This window comes from Budorcas taxicolor, chromosome 13, assembly GCF_023091745.1.
Source record: "Budorcas taxicolor isolate Tak-1 chromosome 13, Takin1.1, whole genome shotgun sequence".
Classification (NCBI taxonomy): domain Eukaryota; kingdom Metazoa; phylum Chordata; class Mammalia; order Artiodactyla; family Bovidae; genus Budorcas; species Budorcas taxicolor.
The window spans coordinates 74712013-74719952 of record NC_068922.1 but is presented as its reverse complement, the minus strand read 5'-3'; the positions used below and the strand labels follow the sequence as shown (position 1 = coordinate 74719952).

Here is a 7940-nt window from a genome sequence, read left to right as displayed (position 1 = left end):
GAAATCTGTGACTGTATCACCAGAATCCTTTTGCCTCTTGTCAGTGAAACTAAACAAGATAACACAGCCGCTTTGCTGGTGCTCCTAAGTCGCTTCAGTTGTGTCTGACTCTGTGCGACCCCAACGGTAGCCCACCAGGCTCCTCTGTCCACAGGATTCTCTAGGCAAGAATACTGGAGTGGGTTGCCGTGTCCTCCTCCACACAGCCTTCTTTAAACGTAAACAAAACACTTTCTCTACCTCTCTGCTTTGTTCCTTGTGATCCGGAGGTTACATGAATATATGTATTAGTCTCCAGTACACACATCTATAGGTGTTGAGTTTTATACAGGGCGAAATCAAAGTATTCCAGGATTTAAATGATCTTTTTCCACAGTTACAGAGGAAAGAAGGCACTCTGAAAATCTGAAGAGAGGCGAAGCCCTTTAGGGTGGTGGCGACCAGGCCTGGGACCCATCCTCACACGGGGACGCCGTTGCTAGGCAACCCCTTACGTTCTCAACCGCCGTGCGAGCCACTTCCCCGCCCTCATCTCTAAGGAGATCGATGCTCCAACTCAGTCCTGCCGCAAACACGCGCGCTCTTGCGACATTGCCGCGCCTGCCGCTGCGTGCGCGCCCTCTGCCCCTACTCCCCGCCCCGGCCGCCATTGCCTCGTGCCCGCGCCGGTCGGTTGGTGGCGCCTTTGTCCTACGGCGGGCAGGTGGGCTGAGGCGGAGGTGGCAGCGGCGGGCCTGAGGCGGAGAAGCGGCCAGCAGCCCGCCGTGCTGGTAGCGGTGAGTGCCGGGAAGCGGTGGCCGTCCGCCGAGGCGTGGGGCTGACGGTTGAGGGGGCCCAGGGCCGGATGGGAAGGCTGAGGCGGGAGGGCCCGCTCGACGCGCGGCCGCGGCCCCCCTGCGGGTGCGCGCGGGGCTGCGCATGCCCGGTGCGGGGCGCGGCCTTCTCTTGACTACCGTCGAGCGCAGGCCCGGTCAGTCCGGGCGGCAGGAGGTGGGCTCGGGGCCGACGGCGCCGCCCCGCCGCCTGCGGTCTGAGCACGACCCGCCGATAATAGCCCTTGTGGGGCTCCTCTGTAGGCTCGGGCCGCACATCCCACGTCTCCTCGAAACGTGAAGTCGCTCGCCTTCGGGTCCTCAGCTAATCGGTGGCGCAGTCGGGATTCGAACCCGGGCCGAGGCGGCCGGCCTCACCGGGCTCTGCGCGGCGCGCGGCGCTGGGTGGCGAACCGAACGCGCTGTCCCGCGTCGCCGTCGCCTCGCGGCCCCTTGACAGCATGAGGCGTCTCGTTGTTATGTGACATTCCCCCTACACACACCCGTTCTAATAGCGCGGATCCGGGCCCAGAAAACGGGGAAGGCGACCGAGCCTGCGGTTACCCTGGCAACTAGCGATCAAGCCAGCGTCCCAACCGGCTGGTTCTCGGTCTATGGAACCTGGGCACCTTCTACACCCCGACGGCTCGCCGGGAGGGCTTGTTTTTAGGACGGCGTTTCCCCAGTTTCAGTCTTTCGCGTTGCACTTTTACATTCATGTACCCATCTGAACAGCTACTTATTTACCAAATGTTACTTTTTCTTTAAACTGACTTTTTCCCCCCCTCTTTTTAAAATACATTTGTTTAAGGTGGAAGGGTAAATCACCGACCGTTTAATGGAAAGCCAATTCTTTAATGCTCATAAAGAAATAAATACTTACGTATTAAAATAAACAGTGCGTCCTGATTCCTCCTGAAATTATTCTGCGTTCCACGCTTTGGGAAACGCTGCCCTAGGAATGTGGGGTTAATTGTGGTCCTTCTGCCTTTCAGCGCTGTGCCTAGAATTTCCCCCTGAGACTTAGCGGACTCCATGAAACACCCTAGGGTCTTCGGGGGTAATAATTAACGTTAAAAGCTTTCTCGTTATAAACCGTTCTCATCATTAACTTACACGGGATAGTCTCAGAGAAACTGCGCTCAAGAGCACCCCGGTGTGTCTCCTCGGTTTTCTTGTGGCATTATGGTGTGGTACCTACCAGATAGTTCGACAAAAATGTTCTGCAGACGCCGGTGGATCTGCTTATTGACAACTCTAGATTTCATGTTTTGCGTATGAGTCAGTCTGGGTGTGAAAACTGACTGGTCGCTGACTTTTCCAAAACAGTAAAGCCCAAACTTTGCTTTGTGAATATTGGAAACCACTTAGCAGTATGTCGACATCAGTTTCTTCCTCCATTCTGGTTTCTTTGCCTTTCCTTTAACTTGTCTATCACCCTCCAGATATGTTTTTGAAACCTCCGACAGTCTTAACGTAAAACATAGAAACAGTGATTTTCCTTGTAGACTGTGCTGGAGAAGGCCCAGAGGAAGGAATTTTTCTAGGTGCACGTTGTTGAATGGCCCAGGCCTCTGAACACCACACGTTGAAGAAGGTATTGACAGATTAACTTACTCCTTAGTTAACATTGTGTTCTATTTGTAGTCTGTTCATAAGCTCTGTTTATTTTAACTCACTGAGAGAGAACTCAGAAAAGTCAGCATAGGCCTTTCAAGGGCTTTTTCCTCAAAAGGCTGTGTAAAAAATCCTTATTCCTTGGGAGTACTTTGTGCAGGCACAATGTAGGATTTTTGAAAGGCTAAGGTAATTTTTTTACATTTCAAAGCAGCAGCCCTGTGTGGAGAAGAAATGAGAATTTTACTCAAGTCAATTTCAGAACTTCAGTAAATGGAATGTCATCTACCAGTGTTCAAAAACTAAGAATAAACATTTTTTGGAAAGGCGTTAGAAGTCTGATGAGAAAGAGCACCTGATGGTTTGAAACTTCGTTTTAAGTATCCATTGCAAGCATTTGTTCTCCATTGCCTGCAGATGGCAGTGCCTTTGTACAGCTTATTGCTGTTGAGTAAATTATTGGATTTCAGTTGTGCTTTTAAGAATGGAAAGCCTTAGGGTGGGATGACTTGAGAGACTAGCATTGAAACATGTATATTATCATATGTGAAATAGATCGCCAGTCCAGGTTCGATGCATGAGACAGGGTGCTGAAGGCTGGTGCACTGGGATGACCCTGAGGGATGGGATGGGGAGGGAGGTGAGAGAGGGGTTCAGGATGGGAAACACATGTACACCCATGGCTGATTCATGTCAATGTATGGCATAAACCACTACAATATTTGTAATTAGCCTCCAATTAAAATAAATTAATTTATTTAAAAAAAGAATGGAAAACCTTTGGAGGAACTATATTTAACATTCTCTTGTGTTCCATTTACATTGTTTCTTCGTTTTTGACTCTCCACAGGAGAAATTAAACATCTCTTCCTACACTCACTGTTACCCTTGGTAGTAATGATAAAGTACAACAGGCAGTGCTTATGGTTCACAAAGCAGGTTTACAAATACAATTCATTTTCTCCCTCCTGTCCTCTTGTGAGATAGGTAGACCAGTCTTATATCTTTTTTGCATATGAGGAAACAGTGGCTCAGAGAGGTCATATTCCTTGCCCAAATAACATGTTAGTAGAACATATTGAAGATAAAGGATTTTGTGGCCCAGTAGATAAAAGATTTTGTGGTCAAGTAAAATTGGGAAATGTTAAGGAAACAAGCAGTGTCCTTACTCCAGAACTTCTCAGAGGCTTTAACATATTAAACATATGCAGTGTGGATGTTCAAGAGAGGAAGGTATCATGATGCCTTTCTCTTGCTCTCCTCCCACGGACAGCCGTGGTTGTAGTGTTCCCCCAAACCGACTCCTCTTTCTGCTACTCTAGATTTGCTCTCTGTGCCTTGCTGTTAACTAATACTTACCATATGTCTTTAAGACAAACACTTTAAAAGCTCCATCAGCCTTTTTGTGCCTAAAAATTTGTCCTGTGAACAGCATAAACGTTTGCCTAGACTATTCAGTAACTTGAAGTAAACTACTGAGAAGTTAAAAGGGCAGTAAGCAACAGAAAATTACCCTCTGTAATTCTCATTGATGAGAGGCATTAAGGAAAGGATCAGTATTAGGGCACTGTCTGAGGCAGCAGCACATGAGGGAAATATGAACTCTACTGACAGCTAAATGTGTGATACCAGCATGCCTGCTGCTTTTTAAATGGTGGTTTTATTACCACCAAATATGAATATTTATAGGGATGGTCATTTTCATTCTTTATCTTATCACTAAAAAATGAAAGATAATAGGTCAGCTGGACTAATTGCATTAATGTTAAGAAAATAATTCCACTCAAAGAATCAGAACTTTTCCAAACCATAAGACTCTTTTTCCTTTTATTTCATGTTCAAAACATTATTGTTGACCTATGCAAAGACCAACAACTTTAGGCAAAGACCAGGAGAATTTAAATTGCATTAATGAACAGTTATAAAGCAGAATGGCTTACAACTTTAGCTCTAAAAAATATTTTGAGTGGTCTTCTTGTTTGGATCTGGGATGATAGCATTACTGAAAGTTAGGTTGATTCTGCAGCTAGTGAACAAGCTGTGAAGAACTTTGAATTACAAATCATTTGGCTTTTAGGTTGCATACTTAATTATGCAGTTGGAGACTGAGATAGAGATGATACAAGAAGTTTGTTTTTAATCTCTCTTCAGAAATGATTTTTGATATCCAAAAGAAAAAATAGGAAAAAGATGATTTTCATTCAATTTTAAAACTTAGAGTTATAAATATATAGTTGAACTTTTTTTCAGCCTTTGGAAAGATTACATTAGGACAGCATCAGAGTCACTAGAAACAGCTCTTTGGAAATACATGTTCTTGGGTGCAGCTTCCCACCCCTACTCCCAGTTGACCAATCTGCAGATTTTAGCCATTGTTGTGACATGTTCTTTGTAGCAATTTATAAACTATTCCCCCTTGAACACAGGAGTTTAGAGAGATTTTTAAATGGAGGACTTAAGTATACGTTCTGTATAAACTACAGAAATAAATAGATAATAGAGTAACACTGCTGCTGCTGCTGCTGCTAAGTCGCTTCAGTCGTGTCCAACTCTGTGCGACCCCAAAGACGGCAGCCCACCAGGCTCCCCTGTCCCTGGGATTCTCCAGGCAAGAACACTGGAGTGGGTTGCCATTTCCTTCTCCAGTGCATGAAAGTGAAATGTGAAAGTGAAGTCGCTCAGTTGTGTCCGACTCTTCGTGATCCCATGGACTACAGCCTACCAGGCTCCTCCGTCCATGGGATTTTCCAGGCAAGAGTACTGGAGTGGAGTGCCATTGCCTTCTCCGAGAGTAGCACTGTAGTTCCCAAATACCTGCCAAGAAACTTGCTTAAGTGTGGATTGGATTCCTAGGCTCTATCCTCAGATACTGAAAGTTTGAGAAGGGATCTGGAAATCCCATTTTTAAACATCTTCTCAGGTGGCACTTACGTATCTTCATTAAAGAAATGTGATGTTGAGAATGAAAAGAAAAAATATGTATGGGTGGGGAGAGGATGGGTAGTTGTTTAATGGGTAGAAGAGAGTTAATTTTGCAAGATGAAAAAGTTTTGGAAACCTATTGCCCAGCTGTTTATATTTGTGAATATACATAACACTACTGAACTGTACACTTACAGATGATAAATGCAAGATTTTAGAAAAAATAAGGTTTGTTGTCTATTTGTTCCTGATCAGTGGATGGTTGGCTAATTAAATAATGATTCCTCTAGCCATCAGTTCATTTTATATCCCTTTATTGAAGGGATCATAACTTTTAGATATTTTTCTCCCCTCTAGTCCCTTCAATGTCAAACCGGTGATCTTCGAGGAACATTATTTTAATGGGCAATATTTTGAATATCATAGATATAAATAATCCCCTACTATTTTGAATAATAAACATACAGTAAACCTTCCTGAATTTGACTTCACTGAAACTCTGTTTATGGTAGTTCAGTTCGTAACCTCCTAACATGCCCTCCTGCCAGCAATTTCTTCTTTTTCCATAGCAGACTTTTTTTTTAGTCTGCTCTGGCTTGCATCTGTAATTTGTCTCTTTTCCTGCTCCTATCCTCCCATTTCCTACATTAGACTTCCGACTGTATTTCTTACTGTGCCCTTCAGACCGTTCCTTTCCCTTTGTATGTGCTGCAGTGACTTCTCTGTTTTCTGGTAAACTCATTCTTCAAGACTCAGTTTAAATGTTATTTTTAGGCCTTCCAACCTCTTCCACCCATCCCTCGTCCCCTGTTCCTCCCAGTGTTCTCTCTGCCCTGCCACACACATACGCATAGGTAGGCCTTCTTTATCTCTGCCGTAATCCCATTTTAAATTATGTTGTGATTATCTGTATACATGTGCCTCCCTTCTTTATTAAACAGTGAACTCCTTTAAGGCAGAGACTTAAGCCTTGTTATTTCCATATGTCTTAAGACCTAGTACAGAGTGTGATGTGTGGTTATGTATAGAAGCATTTGATGTCCTGATTATAAACCGTACTTTTTAAGTTCATTAATTTAGTTTTCTAAGGATCTCTGGGCTTCCCTGGTGGTTCAGAAGGTCAAGAATCCACCTGCAGTGCGGGAGACCTGGGTTCAGTCCCTGGGTTGGGAAGATCCTCTGGAGGAGGGCATGGCAACCCACTCTGGCATTTCTTGCCTGGAGAATCCCCATGGACTGAGGAGCCTGGCAGGCTACAGTCCATGGGGTTGCAAAGAGTTGGACACGACTGAGAGACTAAGCGCAGCACAAGGATCTCTACTTGTACAGTTCAGTTGAAATTTTACCTTTTTTAAATGAACCTATATTTTGAATTTTTTCTTTTTCCAGCTTGTTTAGTAGTTTAGATTAGCTCAACCTTTGTTGGTCCAAATTAGGGAGCTTTTTCTCTTAGTTGAGATTCTCCTTGAATCAGTATAACAAATAAGGTAGAATATCCATTTTATCAGGTTTAGAGAAATCAAGTGACTTGAATAAATCCCTTCCCCCACATCCCAGAAAAGTAGGGCTAGAACTCAGATTTGCTGATTCCAACCAAGGTTCTTTCCTCAAAAGAAGTAAAAAGGGCCAGAAATTAAATATTGATAGAGAATTTTTGTCTGAGGTGTTAAAGTGAATAGAATGTCAGTAGTAAAAGCCAGAAACGTTGTTTGAGGTGATAGAAATCAAAGTTGTAATTGAATAAGTGGGTCCTACCCTGTTGAGTGTCTGGGGCACTTAAACACTGGTGTGCCCAGCATAGACTGCCTTTTCCAGATTCCATCAGCATCTGATCAGGGAGCCCTCACCAGTGTTCAAAATGGAAGTCAGGTCTTTCTACTCCCTGTTGGAGGCAGCGTAACATGTTTAAGCATGTTAGTGTCGGGCACACCTGATTTTGAGTTCTAGCTCTGCCTTAGCTCTGCCTTTTCATCATCTTGTGACCTCAGATAAGTCACCTAATTTCTCTAAACTTCAAATTTCCTCATTCTCAAAATAGAGATCATAATACAACTCCAAGGGTTGTAGAAAGGCTTGCTGGAGATACTGCATGTAACATTCTCAGTACAGGCTCTGGGACAGAGCAGGTATTTTGTAAATATAAGTTATATTGTTTCCACCATTCCTGTTCCTTGGAATAACATCCTAATACCATTAAGGATACAATAATTATTTCAATTAGAAATTGAAGGGGATAACCAAATATGAGGGATTGTGTAGTTTTCAGCGTGAGCTTAAAGCATTGATTTAGAAGCAGCAAGCCAAGCATTCTCTTATCCCTAACTCTTTACAGTATAACTCATAATATCCCTAATGGTACAATATATTGTCAAAGTCGTCTGCATAAATACGGTGTAAGTGAGAAGTCCTGTCCTTTCCCTTCCCAGTTTTGGGAGTTACTGTCTCATATTCACTGTCTTGTCAGTATGGTTTCTCAAGTAGCATTATCTTTGTCATCATGTATTTCCCATTTAATAATTCCTGATTGTTGGTTGCTTCTCAGTTAGACCTATTGGCAAGCTTTATTTCATTTGTAATCATTTCTTGAAA

At 43.7% G+C, this 7940-nt stretch overlaps 1 protein-coding gene across 4 annotated transcripts in view; it reads left to right on the top strand.

The window, feature by feature from the left end:
- The first annotated feature begins 651 nt into the window (after positions 1-651).
- The window catches only part of NCOA5 (nuclear receptor coactivator 5), a 30541-nt gene continuing 23252 nt past the window's right edge, over positions 652-7940 (top strand). For 2 of the 4 annotated variants that reach the window (XM_052650642.1, XM_052650644.1), the window contains exon 1: positions 652-776. The gene's annotated coding sequence lies outside the window, so the exon portion shown is untranslated. The remainder of the gene's footprint in view (positions 777-7940) is intronic. The other 2 variants (XM_052650641.1, XM_052650643.1) reach the window with 1 other exon arrangement.